Source organism: Bubalus bubalis, chromosome 10, assembly GCF_019923935.1.
Source record: "Bubalus bubalis isolate 160015118507 breed Murrah chromosome 10, NDDB_SH_1, whole genome shotgun sequence".
Taxonomy (NCBI): domain Eukaryota; kingdom Metazoa; phylum Chordata; class Mammalia; order Artiodactyla; family Bovidae; genus Bubalus; species Bubalus bubalis.
The window spans coordinates 97401822-97419546 of record NC_059166.1 but is presented as its reverse complement, the minus strand read 5'-3'; the positions used below and the strand labels follow the sequence as shown (position 1 = coordinate 97419546).

Here is a 17725-nt window from a genome sequence, read left to right as displayed (position 1 = left end):
AACAAATACTAAAGGATATTCTCTAGACAGGAAACACAAAAACGGTGTATAAAATTGAACCCAAAACAATAAAGTAAATGGCAATGGGATCATACTTATCAGTAATTACCTTAAACGTAAATGGGTTGAATGCCCCAACCAAAAGACAAAGACTGGCTGAATGGATACAAAAAGAAGACCCCTACATATGGTATCTACCAGAGACCCACCTCAAAACGGGACACATACAGACTGAAAGTGAAGGGCTGGAAAAAGATTTTCCATGCAAATAGGGGCCAAAAGAAAGCAGGAGTAGCAATACTCATATCAGATAAAAATAGACTTTAAAACAAAGGCCGTGAAAAGAGACAAAGAAGGTCACTACATAATGATCAAAGGATCAATCCAAGAAGAAGATATAACAATTATAAATATATATGCACCCAAAACGGGAGCACCGCAGTATGTAAGACAAATGCTAACAAGTATGAAAGGAGAAATTAACATTAACACAATAATAGTGGGAGACTTTAATACCCCACTCACACCTATGGATAGATCAACTAAACAGAAAATTAACAAGGAAACAAACTTTAAATGATACAATAGACCAATTAGACCTAATTGATATCTATAGGACATTTCATCCCAAAACAATGAATTTCACCTTTTTCTCAAGTGCACATGGAACCTTCTCCAGGATAGATCACATCCTGGACCATAAAGCTAGCCTTGGTAAATTCAAAAAAAATAGAAATCATTCCAAGCATCTTTTCTGACCACAATGCAGTAAGATTAGATCTCAATTACAGGAGAAAAACTATTAAAAATTCCAACATATGGAGGCTGAACAACACGCTGCTGAATAACCAACAAATCACAGAAGAAATCAAAAAAGAAAGTTTGCATAGAAACGAATGAAAATAAAAACACAACAACCCAAAACCTGTGGGACACTGTAAAAGCACTCCTAAGGGGAAAGTTCATAGCAATACAGGCACACCTCAAGAAACAAGAAAAAAAGTCAAATAAATAACCTAACTGTACACCTAAAGCAACTAGAAAAGGAAGAAATGAAGAACCCCAGGGTTAGTAGAAGGAAAGAAATCTTAAAACTTAGAGCAGAAATAAATGCAAAAGAAACAAAAGAGATCATAGCAAAAATCAACAAAACCAAAAGCTGGTTCTTTGAAAGGATAAATAAAATTGACAAACCATTAGCCAGACTCATCAAGAAACAAAGGAAGAAAAATCAAATCAATAAAATTAGAAATGAAAATGGAAAGATCACAGCAGACAACACAGAAATACAAAGGATCATAAGAGAGTACTATCAACAATTATATGCCAATAAAATGGACAACGTGGAAGAAATGGACAAATTCTTAGAAAAGTACAACTTTCCAAAACTCGAGCAGAAAGAAATAGAAAATCTTAACAGACCCATCACAAGCACGGAAATTGAAACTGTAATCAAAAATCTTCCAGCAAACAAAAGCCCAGGTCCAGATGGCTTCACAGCTGAATTCTACCAAAAATTTAGAGAAGAGCTAACACCTATCCTGCTCAAACTTTTCCAGAAAATTACAGAGGATGGTAAACTTCCAAACTCATTCTATGAGGCCACCATCACCCTAATACCAAAACCTGACAAAGATCCCATTAAAAAAAGAAAACTACAGGCCAATATCACTGATGAACATAGATGCAAAAATCCTTAACAAAATTCTAGCAATCAGAATGCAACAACACATTAAAAAGATCATACACCATGACCAAGTGGGCTTTATCCCAGGGATGCAAGGATTCTTCAATATCCACAAATCAATCAATGTAATACACCACATTAACAAATTGAAAAATGAAAACCATATGATTATCTCAATAGATGCAGAGAAAGCCTTTGACAAAATTCAACATCCATTTATGATCAAAACTCTCCAGAAAGCAGGTCTAGAAGGAACATACCTCAACATAATAAAAGCTATATATGACAAACCCACAGCAAACATTATCCTCAATGGTGAAAAATGGAAAGCATCTCCTCTAAAGTCAGGAACAAGACAAGTGTGCCCACTTTCACTATTACTATTCAACATAGTTTTGGAAGTTTTGGCCACAGCAATCAGAACAAAAAAGAAATAAAAGGAATCCAAATTGGAAAAGAAGAAGTAAAGCTCTCACTATTTGCAGATGACATGATCCTCTACACAGAAAACCCTAAAGACTCCACCAGAAAATTACTAGAACTAATCAATGACTACAGTAAAGTTGCAGGATATAAAATCAACACACAGAAATCCCTTGCATTCCTATACACTAATAATGAGAAAACAGAAAGAGAAATTAAGGAAACAATTCCATTCACCATTGCAACGGAAAGAATAAAATACTTAGGAATATATCTACCTAAAGAAACTAAAGACCTATATATAGAAAACTATAAAACACTGGTGAAAGAAATCAAAGAGGACACTAACAGATGGAGAAATATACCATGTTCATGGATTGGAAGAATCAATATAGTGAAAATGAGTATACTACCCAAAGCAATTTATAGATTCAATGCAATCCCTATCAAGCTACCAACAGCATTCTTCACAGAGCTAGAACAAAGAATTTCACAATTTGTATGGAAATACAAAAAACCTCGAATAGCCAAAGCTATCTTGAGAAAGAAGAATGGAACTGGAGGAATCAACCTACCTGACTTCAGCCTCCACTACAAAGCCACAGTTATCAAGACAGTATGGTACTGGCACAAAGACAGAAATATAGATCAATGGAACAAAATAGAAAGCCCAGAGATAAATCCACGCACATATGGACACCTTATCTTTGACAAAGGAGGCAAGAATATACAATGGATTGAAAACAATCTCTTTAACAAGTGGTGCTGGGAAATCTGGTCAACCACTTGTAAAAGAATGAAACTAGAACACTTTCTAACACCATACACAAAAATAAACTCAAAGTGGATTAAAGATCTAAACGTAAGACCAGAAACTATAAAACTCCTAGAGGAGAACATAGGCCAAACACTCTCTGACATACATCACAGCAGGATTCTCTATGACCCACCTCCCAGAATATTGGAAATAAAAGCAAAAATAAACAAATGGGACCTAATTAACCTTAAAAGCTTCTGCACATCAAAGGAAACTATTAGCAAGGTGAAAAGACAGCCTTCAGAATGGGAGAAGATAATAGCAAATGAAGCAACTGACAAACAACTAATCTCGAGAATATACAAGCAACGCCTACAGCTCAACTCCAGAAAAATAAATGACCCAATCAAAAAATGGGCCAAAGAACTAAATAGACATTTCTCCAAAGAAGACATACAGATGGCTAACAAACACATGAAAAGATGCTCAACATCACTCATTATCAGAGAAATGCAAATCAAAACCACTATGAGGTACCATTTCATACCAGTCAGAATGGCTGCGATCCAAAAGTCTACAAGTAATAAATGCTGGAGAGGGTGTGGAGAAAAGGGAACCCTCTTACACTGTTGGTGGGAATGCAAACTAGTACAGCCACTATGGAGAACAGTGTGGAGTTTCCTTAAAAAACTGGAAATAGAACTGCCTTATGATCCAGCAATCCCACTGCTGAGCATACACACTGAGGAAACCAGAAGGGAAAGAGACACGTGTACCCCAATGTTCATCACAGCACTGTTTATAATAGCCAGGACATGAAAGCAACCTAGATGTCCATCAGCAGAGGAATGGATAAGAAAGCAGTGGTACATATACACAATGGAGTATTACTCAGCCATTAAAAAGAATACATTTGAATCAGTTCTAATGAGGTGGATGAAACTGGAGCCTATTATACAGAGTGAAGTAAGCCAGAAAGAGAAACACCAATACAGTATACTAACGCATATATATGGAACTTAGAAAGATGGTAACAATAACCCTGTGTACGAGACAGCAAAAGAGACACTGATGTATAGAACAGTCTTATGGACTCTGTGGAAGAGGGAGAGGGTGGGAAGATTTGGGAGAATGGCATTGAAACATGTAAAATATCATGTATGAAACGAGTTGCCAGTCCGGGTTCTATGCACGATACTGGATGCTTGGGGCTGGTGCACTGGGACGACCCAGAGGGATGGAATGGGGAGGGAGGAGGGAGGAGGGTTCAGGATGGGGAACACATGTATAGCTGTGGTGGATTCATTTTGATATTTGGCAAAACTAATACAATTATGTAAAGTTTAAAAATAAAATATAATTTAAAAAAAAAGTCTACAAACTGTCAATGATGGAAAGGGTGTGGGGTAAAGGGCACCCTCTTACACTGTTGGTGAGAATTCAAACTAGTACAGTCTTTGAGGAGAACAATGTAGAGAGTTATAAAAAACTTGAAATAGAACTGTCATATGACCCAGCAATCCCACTTCTGGGCATACACACTGATGAAACCAGAATGGAAAGAGACACATGTACCCCAATGTTCATTGCAGCACTGTTTATAATAGCTAGAACCTGGAAGAAACCTAGACGTGCACCAGCAGATGAATGGATAAGGAAATTGTGGTACATATACACAATGGGATACTACTCAGCTATAAAAAAGAATGCATTTGAGTCATTTCTAATGAGGTAAATGAAACCGGAGCCTATTTTATAGAGTGAAGTAGTTCAGAAAGAGAAACACCAATGAAGTGTGTGTGTATATATATGTAATTTAGAAAGACTGTAATAATGACCCTGTATGCAAGACAGCAAAAGAGACACAGTTGTAAAGAACAGACTTTAGGACTATGTGGGAGAAGTCAATGGTGCAATGGTTTCAGAGTATAGCATTGAAACATGTATATTACCATATGTAAAATGGGTGACCAGTGAAAATTCAATGCATGAAGTAGGTCACTCAAAGCCAGTGCTCTCTGACAGCCCAAAGGGATTGGGTGAGGAGGGAGATGAGAGGGGGGTTCAGGATGGGGGGACACATGTGCACCTGTGGCTGATTCATGTCAATATATGGCAAAAACCACCACAATATTGTAAAGCAATTAGCCTCCAATTAAATTAATCAATTAAAAGAAAAAAGAGAGATAAAGCAATGCAAGAAGGCAAAGGAATTGTCTGAAGAGGATTTACAAATATCTGAGAAAAGAAGAGAAGTGAAAGGCAAGGAAGAAAGAGGAAGATATACTCAACTGAATTCAGAGTCCCAGAGAATAGCAAGGACAGATTAGAAAGCCATTTTGAACAATGCAAAGAAATAAAGGAAAAATAGAACAGAAAAAGCTAGAGATCTGTTCAAGAAAATTGGAAATATCAGAGAAACATTTCATATAAGTATGGGCACAATAAGGAACAGAAATGATAAAGACCTAACAGAAATAGAAGAAATTTAAAAAAAGGTGGCAAGAATACACAAAAGAGCTATACAAAAAAAATCCAATAACTACAATGGTGTGGTCACTCACCTAGGGCTGAAAATCCTAGAGTTTAAAGTCAAGTGGGACTTAGAAAGTATTACCATGAACAAAGGTAGTGGAGTTGACTGAATTCTAGCTGGGCTATTTAAAATCCTGAAAGATGATCCTATTAAAGTGCTGACTCAATATGTCAGAAAATTTGGAAAACTCATCAGTGGTCACAGGACTGAAAAAGGTCAGTTTTCATTTCAATCCCAAAGAAAGGCAATGTCAAAGAATGTTCAAATTACCATACAATTGCAATCATTTCACATGCTAGCAACCTTATAATCAAGCTCCTTCAAGCTAGGCTTCAGCAGTATGTGAACTGAAATTTTCCAGATGTAGAAGCTTGATTTTGAAGAGGCAGAGGGACAAGAGATCAAATTGCAAAAAGTCATTGGATCATGGAGAATAAAGGGAGTTCCTGAAAAGCATCTACTTCTGCTTCATTGACTACACTAAAGCCTTTGACTATGTGTATCACAACAAACTGTGGAAAATTGTTAGAGATGAGAGTACCAGACCACCTTACCTTTCTCTTGAGAAGCCTGTAAGCAGATCAAGAAGAAACAGTAAGAACCAGATATGGAATAACTGACTGCTTCAAAATTGGAAAAGGTGTATGACAAGGATGTATATTGTCAACTTGCTTATTTAGCTTAAATGCACAATACATCATTTGAAATGCAAGGTTGGATGAATCACAAGCAGGAATCAAGATTGCTGGGAGAAATATCAACAACCTCAGATATGCAAATGATAATACCACTCTAATGGCAGAAAGTGAAGAGGGAGTAAAGAGCCTCTTGATGAAGGTAAAAGAGGAGAGTGAATAAACTGGCTTAAAACTCAACAGTCAAAAAACCAAGGTCACGGCATCTGGTCCTTTCAAGGCAAATAGATGGAGAAAAATGGAAACAGTGACAGACTTTATTTTCTTAGGCTCCAAAATCACTGTGAACAGTGACTGCTTCCATGAAATTAAGACACTTGCCCCTTGGAAGGAAAGCTTTGACAAAAATAGGCAGCATATTAAAAAGTAGAAACACTCGTACAAAAGAAACATTTTGCCAAGAAATATCTATAGGATAAAAACTATGTTTGTTTGTTTGTTTGTTTGTTTTCCAGTAGTCATGTATGAATGTGAGAGTTGGTTCATAAGGAAGCCTGAGCACCAAAGAACTGATCTTTTAGAATTGTGGTGCTGGAGAGGACTCTTGAGAGTCCCTTGGAGAGCAAGAAGATCAAACCACTCAATCCTAAAGGAAATCAAGAATGAATATTCATTGAGAAGACTGCTGGTGAAGCTGAAGCTCAAATACTTTAGCCACCTGAAACGAAGAGCCAACTCACTGAAAAAGATGCTGATGCTGGGAAAGATTGAAGGCAACAGGAGAAGGGGTTTGCAGTGGGTGAGATGGTTAGATCACATCACTGACTCATTGAACATAAATTTGAGCAATCTCCAGGAGATAGAGGTGGACAGAGAAGCCTGGTGTGATGCAGTCCCTGAGGTCACAAAGAGTAAGACACAATTTAGAGACTGAGTAACAACAGCAATAACAATGCCTGAGATATGGTCTTATTCTTGTTGTGACCATATTTCTTTTTATCTTCTTGTTATTGTCCTTTTACTCTTTGTTGTGAAGACTCCTTATCCAGTTCTAAGGTCTCTTTCAAAGGAATTTTTTTCTTATGTAGTTGTTTTATTTGTTGTGTTCATATGAGGAGGTGAATTCAGGATATTCCTACAGCACCCTCTTGAATATCTCTCCAATGTGTCTGTTATAGAGTGATGAAGAAAGGAAGCTTTTTTTGTATCTAAAGAGATTTTTTAGTCTATATCCTATTTTTAAAATTTGAATCAAATTTTATGCAAAACTGAGATGTCCCATCTCTTCCCCCAAGTCATTCAATATGTTGTGACTAATCTATTCTATCCAAACACCACTAATTCGGGTCTGGAGGACCAGACATTGAGATATATATTACTGATAAGGACATTACCTTTCTGAGACAATAAATTAAAAGGGAGCAGTTATAATTATAGGAACTAGCTCACTGGAAAGAAGCAATATCTAAGAAAAAAAAAGTTACTTCCAAAGCAAGGAAAGCCACCAAAAACTTTCTAACAGCTGATATCATAGGAACATAATTTGAAAAGTCCCAAGGATCTGACTGGAAAAGACCCTGGTGCTGGGAAAGATTGAAGGCGTGAGAAGAAGGGAACAACAGAGGATGAGATGGTTGGATGGCATTACTGATGTGATGGACATGAGTTTGAGTAGACTCTGGGAGTTGATGATGGACAGGGAAGTCTGGCATGCTGCAGTCTATGGGATCGCAAAGAGTCAGACATGACTGAGTGACTGAACTGAAGAATTTGACACAGTGACAGAACCCTATCTCCAAAGTTATAAGATAAGGTGAATGAGAGAGTCATTTCCTAGGCAGGTTGATAGGGAGTCTAGTGGTCCCCAAGGAGAAAGGGGTCTGGAATTCTCAAGGAGGAAGAAAGGACAAACTTTTTTTCTTTCTCCACATTCCTTAGGATTATATAACAATAATGTATCCTGCCTAAGGACAGTCTTTGGATTAAACCTTCTGTTATCTTAAAATGTAAATTATGGGAGTAGACCTGGTCTTTACAAGGATGTATCCTGCCTGAGGACAGTGTTATCTTAAAATGTAAATTATGGGAGTAGGTCTGATGGGGTCTTTAAAACCTCCAGACATTCTTTGGATTATATAACTTCATTGTTAACACCAGCAAATGGGTACTCTTTCTGCCCCCTTCTGATGCCTATATCAGAAGCTTTCTCTATCTCCTTTATACTTTAATAAAACTTTATTACACAAAAGCTCTGAGTGATCAAGCCTCATCTCTGGCCCCGGATTTAATTCTTCTCCTCTGGGGGCCAAGAATCCCTGTGTCTTCACGTGATTCAACAACAACCTTTCATCTTGGGGGCTCGTCTGGGATCCTTCAGGACAAGGTAAGGATGCTTGGAGCTTTAGTTCTTTGTTCTCTTAGCGAACACGTTTTCTGCTGTGCTTTACTAACTCTACGGTGTGCTTGTGTGAATGAATGGCATGCCCTGCGTGAAGCAAGTAAGGAGCCCTGCTCTGCGGTTCCACGGTGATCTCATACGGCTTATGGCAGAAACCTGTTGGGGCGCTATACCGACCTGCCAATGCCAAGAGGCACCCAATGTCTCCTTTGGGAACCGACCAGAAATGGACAAAGTGTGTGGACCAAACCCTCCTTTCTCGGTCAAACTTTTCGGTCTCTTTGACCATTTCATAATTCCTTGGGAATTAGAAGTACTAACCTAATCTATTGGATCATAGACTTTCAAGGGACTTGTGATCTATACTGTTATTGTATACTGTGGCTTAGGTCCCAAACTTGGAGTGGTAGTCAAGAAAGCGCTTAGCCTCGCTAGGAATCAAAAGTTCAGAGGCTAGATGGAGCTCTAGCTCCCAGAACATCTCTGAGGTTAAAGGTTACTCAGATTGGGACTGCAATGGGTTTTTTCCTTTGGTAACACAGGCTCTTAGTGGATCAGAGGGGGCTGTTATACTTGTGTGGTGATGCTTGGAAAGAACATCTCAGTTTTATGTTCGCGTCGGTCTTATTGTAGTCAGGAAATACTTATGGTCGTGCACAGGCACTCAGGTGATGTATATTTCCCCTAGTAGTCTTAGCTTGGGAGGCATTCTGGAAGGTTACTTTGATTCACCCCAGGTGACATCAGAGGCAAGCAAGGTTAAAGGTGAAGAGCTGGACGTCAAGTAGGGATGCTATCAAGTCTACCCCTGGTACATCCCCACCCCATCTCGGTGGTAGAACCGGAAGGGACGCAGACTGCGCCTGCGTCGGTAAGGGACAGACTAAGTCCGACCAGGAAGGAAAAACTTTTGGTTTAATGTCTGTCTACACCCCCATCTAGAGCAGGGAGGGATGCCTCCGGTAGAAAAAAAATGGCGCTGGTTGCTTTTTTTCTCTCCTACAGATGGGAGCTAACAATTCAAGCCTCACTCCTTTGAACTGTATCCTGAAAAACTGGGATAGATTTGATCCCCAGGCTTAAAGAAGACACAACTGGTCTTCCTATGTGATACTGTATGGCCATGGTATCCATTGGAGGATGGCAAACGGTGGCCAGTTGGAGGGTCTCTTAAGTATAATACTGTTCTACAATTAGACCGGTTCTGTAAGGAACAAGGGAAATGGGTAGAAGTAGCATATGTGTTGCCCTTTTTCTCTCTGTGAAATATGCCAGACTTATGTCCTAAGGGTATAGATTTGGGCGTGAAACCTTCCGCTCCCTCCTGTCCTCTTACTTTGCCCCCATACCTGGAGGCACAGTTTGACTCAAAGTCAAACTGAGATTCAAACTACCCACATGGAGGTCCAAACAACTCCTGTCTCAGTATGACCTCAGACTACTCTGGTTTCAGTAGAAACTCAGACCATGGAAGTGAGAGATGAGATGGAGGACAGGAGACAAAGAGAAAAAGAAAAACAGGTTTCTCCATTCTATCCCTGTGATCATATGCGCAGAGCAGCCAGAGAGACTGAGGAATAGCCACACAAGCTGTTGCCTCTTTACAAAACACCCACTGGGAGAAATAATCAGTCTGTGAGAGTTAATAAGCCTTTCTCTTATCAAGAAATACAAATAATCAAGGAGGATCTAGGAGACTATTTAGAGGACCCAGAAAAATATATTAGAGCTTTTAAAGGTGTTACTCTGCTTTATGACCTCACTTGGAAGGATGTGATGTATATCTTGGGACAAACGCTGACTCCCGAGTCAAAGACTTTTGGAAAAAAAGACTTTAGAAAAAGTTTTGGGAAAAGCAATTGCTTATGGAAATGAATGTCTTGGTAATGAATCAGTAGGGAAGAGGGAGAACGAGATAGCGGCCCTCCCCACGGGGAATCAGGCAGTCCCAACTATAGAACCAGACTGGGACTACAACACAGCTAAAGGAAGATGGGATCAGAGTCATTTTGTTAGATGTATTCTTGAAGGACTTAGGCAGGCGTGTTCTAAGCCTTTCAGATCAGATCAGATCAGATCAGTCGCTCAGTCGTTTGCGACCCCATGAATCATAACATGCCAGGCCTCCCTGTCCATCACCAACTCCAGGAGTTCACTCAGACTCACGTCCATGGCAAATTGACAGACATAGAACAGGAGGAGAAGGAAGCTCCTGGTAAATTCCTAGATAGACTGAGAGAAGCCCTTCGCAGGTTCACTGAGATTGATCCCGAAATTGAAAAGGGAAAAGTGATCTTAAAGGATAGATTTCTCACTCAGTCGGCTCCAGATATCCGCCGTAAGCTATTAAAATGGATGTATGGGCCAAATCAGTCTTTAGATACTCTGTTACAACTGGCTCAGTCTATTATGGTAGGGAATATGAGGAAAAGAAAGAAAGGCAAAAAAAGACAAAGGAAAAGGCGGAAGCCTTCACCATGGCTATGAAAAACGTTCTTAAACAGCCTGAGAAAAATGCCCAGAGGGGCCCAGGTGAAAAGGGATGGGCTTGCTATTACTGTGGAAAGGAGGGGCACCTCAAGCGGGATTTCCCTCAGGCCTCTAAGCTGCCCACGGTTCCATGTCCAGTCTGCAAAGGACCACACTGGAAGAGAGATTGCCCCCAGAGGTGTAGGTCTCTGGGGTTGGACTCTCAAGACAATCAGGACTGAAGGTCCCCACACAAGCTCCCATCCTAATTACACCTGAGGAACCACGGGTATTAATAACTGTGGGGGGCCAATCTGTCGATTTCCTTTTAGGTACTGGGGCAACTTATTCTGTGCTTACTGAAGCCCCTGGTCCACATTCTTCCCAATCCGCTTCCATAATGGGACTGTCTGGATGAATCAAAAGGTATTATTTCAGTTATTCTTTATCTTGCAACTGGGATTCTGTGCTGTTTTCACACGAGTTTCTGATCGTGCCAGAATCTCCCTCCCCCCTTTTGGGAAGGGGTATACTGAGCAAGGTCCGTGCCTCTGTTTTCATGAATATGGAGCCCTTCCTTTCTCTCCCTGTAGTTGAACAAAATGTAAATCCTAGAGTATGGGCTGATGGAAAATCTGTGGGTCGAGAACAAAATGCTATTCCTGTAGTTGTTAAGCTCAAAGACCCACACGTATTTCCACATAAGAAGCAATATCCACTGAAACCTGAAGTTAAGGAAGGGTTAAAACCCATCATCAAAAATTTAAAGGAGCAGAGACTATTAATTCCCTATAACAGTCCTTGCAGCACTCCTATTTTTGGTATAAAGAAATCGAATGGTAAATGGAGACTAGTTCTAGATTTACAAATAATAAATGAGGCTGTAGTTCCTTTACACCCCATGGTGCCTAATCCTTATACTCTATTGTCTGAAATTCCTGAACGGGCCAAATATTTCTCAGTAATTGATTTAAAGGATGCCTTCTATTCAGTGCCTTTGGCAGAAGAAAGTCAATTTCTATTTGCCTTTGAAGACCCTACACAGCCAGCTTCTCAGTTAACTTGGACAGTTTTGCCTCAGGGATTTCGTGACAGTCCTCACTTACTTGGACAAAGTTTGTCACGGGATCTACAAAACTTAAATAGCTCTGAAGCGGTGGTGTTACAATATGCAGATGATATTTTGCTCTGTGCTGAGACAGAGGAAGCTTGTTTGCGAGCCTCAGAAGATTTCTTAAACTTTCTGGCAGGCTGCGGTTACAAGGCATCAAGAGAAAAGGCTCAGCTTTGTCAACAGTCGGTTAGATATCTGGGCCTAATCATATCAGAAGGGACTAGGTCCATAGGCCCTGAGAGAATTAAACCTATACTAAATCATCCCCTACCTATGACTTTAAGGCAATTGAGAGGATTTTGGGGAATCACAGGTTACTGTTGCATTTGGATTCTGGGTTATGGGGAACTTGCCCGGCCTTTATATAAACTTATAGCTGAAACTCAGCAGGCCCAAACCTACAAACTGTTTTGGTCTCCAGAAACTCAAAAGGCTTTTAAGGTTCTTCAGACTGCTGTCCTGCAAGCTCCAGCTCTGAGCTTGCCCACAGGGTCAAAATTTAATTTGTTTGTCACTAAAAGAAAAGGTGTGGCATTGGGAGTTTTGACACAACCCTGAGGGCCTCACCAGCAACCTATTGCTTATCTAAGCAGAGAATTAGATGTAGTTTCACGTGGGTGGCCCCACTGCCTAAGAGTAATTGGGGCAGCGGCTTTATTAGCACCTGAAGCTTTAAAAATAATTAATGGATGAAACCTTACTGTACTGACTTCTCATGATATGAGTAGAGTCTTAAATTCTAAGGTTAATATTTGGATGGCAGACAGTAGGCTTCTTAAATATCAGTCATTGTTTTTAGAAGGACCAGTAACTAAGCTTGAAGTTTGTGGAAATCTAAATCCTGCCACTTTCCTTCCTGAGAAGGAAAATGAAACACCTGATCACGATTGTTCTCAATTCCTAACTTTAAACTATGCAGCTTGGGAGGATCTAAAGGATACCCCATTAGACAATCCTGACATGGAAATATTTACAGATGGCAGTTCTTTTGTTTGGGATGGAAAGCATAAAGCAGGTTACGCCGTGGTGACTGCTGAACAGGTTTTGGAAGCAAAATCTCTCCCCCTTGGAACCAGTGCCCAGTTAGTGGAGCCTGTGGCCCTGACCCAAGCTCTAGAGTTAAGCAAAGGGCAGCGGGTAAATATCTACACAGATTCTAAGTATGCTTATTTGACTTTACATGCTCATGCTGCAATATGGAAAGAGAGACAGTTTAAAACAGCAACAGGAGAACCTATTAAGCATTTCAGAGAGATTGAGAGACTTTTAACTGCTATATATTGTTGTAAAGAAGTAGCTGTTATGTACTGCAAAGGGCACAGCAGGGATGGGAGTAAAATACTGAAGGTAATCAGCTGGCTGACTGTCAAGCCAGAAAAGTGGCACTTTATGAAACCCCTTCACTACAGATGCCTTTGATCTGGACAGGTCCTGTGAAACAGGAAAAACCACAATATACTGAGGAAGAATTAGAAAGATATGAGAAACGAGGAGCAAAGATTACTGATAAAGGATGGTTACAGTCCGAGGATGGACGATTAATAATTCCTGAAAATGCTCAGTGGAAAATTCTTAAGGGTTTACATCAGAGTTTTCATTTGGGAGCCGAGAGTACTTACCAAATGGCTTCTTGTTTGTTTGAAGGTAAAAATGTAATGAAAACTTTAAAGAATATTATCAAAAAAATAACCCAAAGACTGAAAAGCTAGCAAAATCTGGATTACAACGAAGGGGGAAGTATCCTGGAGAGGATTGGGAAATTGATTTTACTCATATGCCAAAAGCTAATGGATATTCTTGCTTACAAGTTTGGGTAGATACCTTTACTGGATGGATTGAGGCTTTTCCCTGTCGTAGTGAACAGGCTAAGGAGGTTATAAAGATTTTAATCCATGAAATTATCCCCAGGTTTGGGCTGCCACAGAGCCTTCAGAGTAACAATGGCTCTGCCTTTAAAGCTGCTGTAACTCAGGGGGTATCTAAAGCTCTAGGAATAGAATATCACTTACACTGTTCCTGGAGACCCCAATCCTCCGGAAAAGTTTAAAAAGCTAATGACATTATCAAAAGACATCTGCTCAAATTAACTCAAGAGACGCAGGACAAATGGATTAAAGTTCTACCCATAAGCTTTAATGAGAGCTCGAACTGTCCCCCTTTGAATGTACTTATGGAAGGCCTTTCTTACACACAGACATTGTTATAGACCCTGAAGCCTTGGAATTAACTAATTATGTAACTCAGCTATCAGCTTTTCAACAGGCATTAACAGAACTCCCGGAGATGACTCCTGACCCAGCCTCCAAGACAAGCAAGCCTCTATTTGAGCCAGGAACCGAGGTCCTTATAAAAACATTGGGATCTGGAGGCCCATCCCTCAAGCCTCTCTGGGAAGGTCCGTACCAGGTTATTCTTTCTTCTCCCACAGCTGTCAAAGTGCCAGGAATTGATTCATGGGTACATCACACTCGAGTTAAGAGGTGGTACCCTGACCTAAATTAAGTGACTTCATTTTATGTCTTTACTTTCAATGCTCTGACTTTGTACCTTTTAGATGGACCTGATAACCTATGTGAGCTTACTTCTGCTGACTCCAAATATCCTGAGTCTGCTGTTTGATCCTCAAGACAATGCCTTCCTGTCCTGAGCTCACTCCTACACTGCATTCCACAATCGGTCTAACTGCTGGGTCTGTGGAGCACTCCCCTCTTCATCAGTAGAAGGCTTCTGGAGGTGGACATCTCCACTTCAAGGAAAAGACTTTCTCCAAGTCTGTGAATACCTTTGACAACAATCACATGCGATGCCTCTTCTTCATCTGATGACATCTACCAACACTAAAATGGACTGGTGCAACACTTTGCACTTTAACTGTGTACATAATGTGACTTTTAATTTCGATTTTAACTTGTTTTAATGACTATGTTGCCTGCATCTGTAACTGTATAACTGAATTTGTTTCTAGCCGCATGGAAGCTTTTAAGTTACAAATGATTGCTCAAGCTCCTGCTACTGTTGCAACTTCCTCCAACTACTATTTGGGGCCCCTGGATCAGATATCCTCAATATGAGGATTAGGAGAATATGTTGCCTCACCAATTTAGGCACAACGCCCCTTGTCAGCTTGGAAGCAGTTATGGAACGAAAACGACACCCCTTTTCCCTAGGCAACATAATTCTCCTAAAAGAAAAGGGGGGAATGAGAGAGTCATTTCCTAGGCAGGTTGATAGGGAGTCTAGGGGTCCCCAAGGAGAGAGAGGTCTGGAATTCTCAAGGAAGAAGAAAGGACAAACTTTTTTTCTTTCTCCACATTCCTTAGGATTATATAACAATAATGTATCCTGCCTAAGGACAGTCTTTGGATTAAACCTTCTGTTATCTTAAAATGTAAATTATGGGAGTAGACCTGGTCTTTGCAAGGATGTATCCTGCCTGAGGACAGTGTTATCTTAAAATGTAAATTATGGGAGTAGGTCTGATGAGGTCTTTACAACCTCCAGACATTCTTTGGATTATATAACTTCATTGTTAACACCAGCAAGCGGGTACTCTTTCTGCCCCCTTCTGATGCCTATGTCAGAAGCTTTCTCTATCTCCTTTATACTTTAATAAAACTTTATTACACAAAAGCTCTGAGTGATCAAGCCTCGTCTCTGGCCCCGGATTGAATTCTTCTCCTCTGGGGGCCAAGAATCCCGGTGTCTTCACGTGATTCAACAACAACCTTTCATGAACATGTTAGAAGGCTTGACTAGTAATGCACAACAGAGGAGTTCATGTGAGCATGTTTAAAGAGACATCATGTTACATATAGAGTCTGAGACACCCTGCTCCTAACTGTGACACAAGCTGAACCAGCTTTCCCAGATTACTGCCCAATGGTAAGATTCCCTTCAGGGCTGGAGAAGTGTGGGGCAGCAGTATGGACTAATGTGTAAGAACAGTGGTGAGGATTATTCATGTATTATATGAATTATAAGGGAAGATTCACTGCAATCAGCAAGGGATTGCCACTATCCGAACCCAGAAGTAAGAATTTTCTTAGGGAAGGTGGTAGATAGGGGTGCAGAAACACTAGAAACCTTCCATCATATTTTTGTTCCAAATGAGAAATATGGACATAGCCAAAGAATAACCCTTGCAACCTCAATTTGTACCCAATCTAAATGAAGGAAAACTTAGTTAAAAGTGTACTGAATGAGGAACACTTATTTGCATTTACCCAGTCATTCCACTGGATTCTTTACTCTTTTATTTCAACTGGACTCCTTCACATGACATCTCAGTAAACATCTTAAGAAGCATTTTTGTTGTGTCTTCACACAGAGTCACATCCCTCTGCTAGGAAGATTCATTGCACCATCCCCACCTCCACCTCTGGGCCCTTCAATCCTTGTGTCAGAACTCTCCCTGTGTCTGGATCTATTCCAGGGCTCTTCTCTCCCTGAAGGTTTCCATTTTCTAATCTTCCTTGACTTTCAACAGGTTGGAGTAGCCAGTATTCATGTTAATAAATTGTCCCTAGCAAGATTTTACTGATGATGGGGTTGGTGATGGACAGGGAAGCCTGGCATGCTGCAGTCCATGGGGTCACAAAGAGTTGGACATGACTGAGTGACTGAACTGAAGACTTTACTGGTCCCACTGGTCTACTCAGAAACCCACTAGTGAAGGATGGTTTTCTCCTGCCTCAAATACTCTAGTCTCTCAGATTCTTGAATTCTCTTCTTTTGTTCATTTGATTTTCCTCCTACTACTAACACATGTCACATAATCACATTTTATACCAGAGGTTGGCAAACTACAACCAATGGACCAAATCTAGCTTGCTGCAATATTTGGTAAGGCCCATGAGCCAAAGACAGTTTCTATATTTTTAAATAGTTTTATGAGTACCACAGTTATATATGCAAATTTTACTCTTGGTCCACAAAGCCTAAAAGAAGATGTTAACCCTACTTTATTAGAGTATTAGTAGCTCAGTTGTGTACAACTTTGTGACCCAATGGACTGTAGCCTGCCAGGCTTCCTTATCCAGGCAAGAATACTGGAGTGAGTTGCCATTCCCTTCTCCAGGGGATCTTCCTGACCCAGGGGTCTTCCTGACCCATCTCCCACATTGCAGGCAGGTTCTTTACCATCCGAGCCACCAGGGATTTTAGATCTTATTATTTCTATTAACTGCAGTCCTTCCTCCATAGTCTCAATCTCAAACAAACTCATGCTTTGGTCCTCACTTCCAATACTTCCAGTTTATTTCCTTTAGAATTCTGACTTCTTAGATCTTTTCATTTGACTGAGACCATGAATCCATCCATTTCAAAGTGTCTCTTTTGTCTGCTCAAGATTCATGCTTAATAAATATTTGCTGTGTGAATAATTTGAGTGGGTGTATTCACATCACATTTAAAGTTCCAAATCCTCTCAGGAACCTTGTTGTCTGGGATCCGCCTAATGAGCCATTCACAAGTGTGAACTTTCTCATTCATTGCTCCTTCCCTCCCCATTGCTCTTCCTGGGTATAATCATCTGTGCCTACAATTAAAAAAAAAAAAAAACTGAAAAATAAACCTGTTCTGTAAATGTGTGTGTGTGTTCACTCGTCCAGTCATGTCTGACTTTTTGTGACCCATGGACTATAGCCCATCAAGCTCCTCTGCCCATGGGATTTTTCAGGCAAGAATATTGGAGTGGGTTTCCATTTC

At 40.2% G+C, this 17725-nt stretch overlaps 1 long non-coding RNA gene across 2 annotated transcripts; it reads left to right on the top strand.

The window, feature by feature from the left end:
- The first annotated feature begins 8359 nt into the window (after positions 1 to 8359).
- Positions 8360 to 14723, top strand: LOC123327883. Of its 2 annotated transcripts, XR_006542561.2 has the most exons (4): positions 8360 to 8421; positions 11238 to 11331; positions 14282 to 14414; positions 14574 to 14723. It is a non-coding gene; the product is annotated as an uncharacterized LOC123327883 (long non-coding RNA). The 2 variants fall into 2 exon arrangements; XR_006542560.2 differs by lacking the exon at positions 11238 to 11331 and having other exon boundaries at positions 8365 to 8421.
- The last annotated feature ends 3002 nt before the right edge of the window (positions 14724 to 17725 follow it).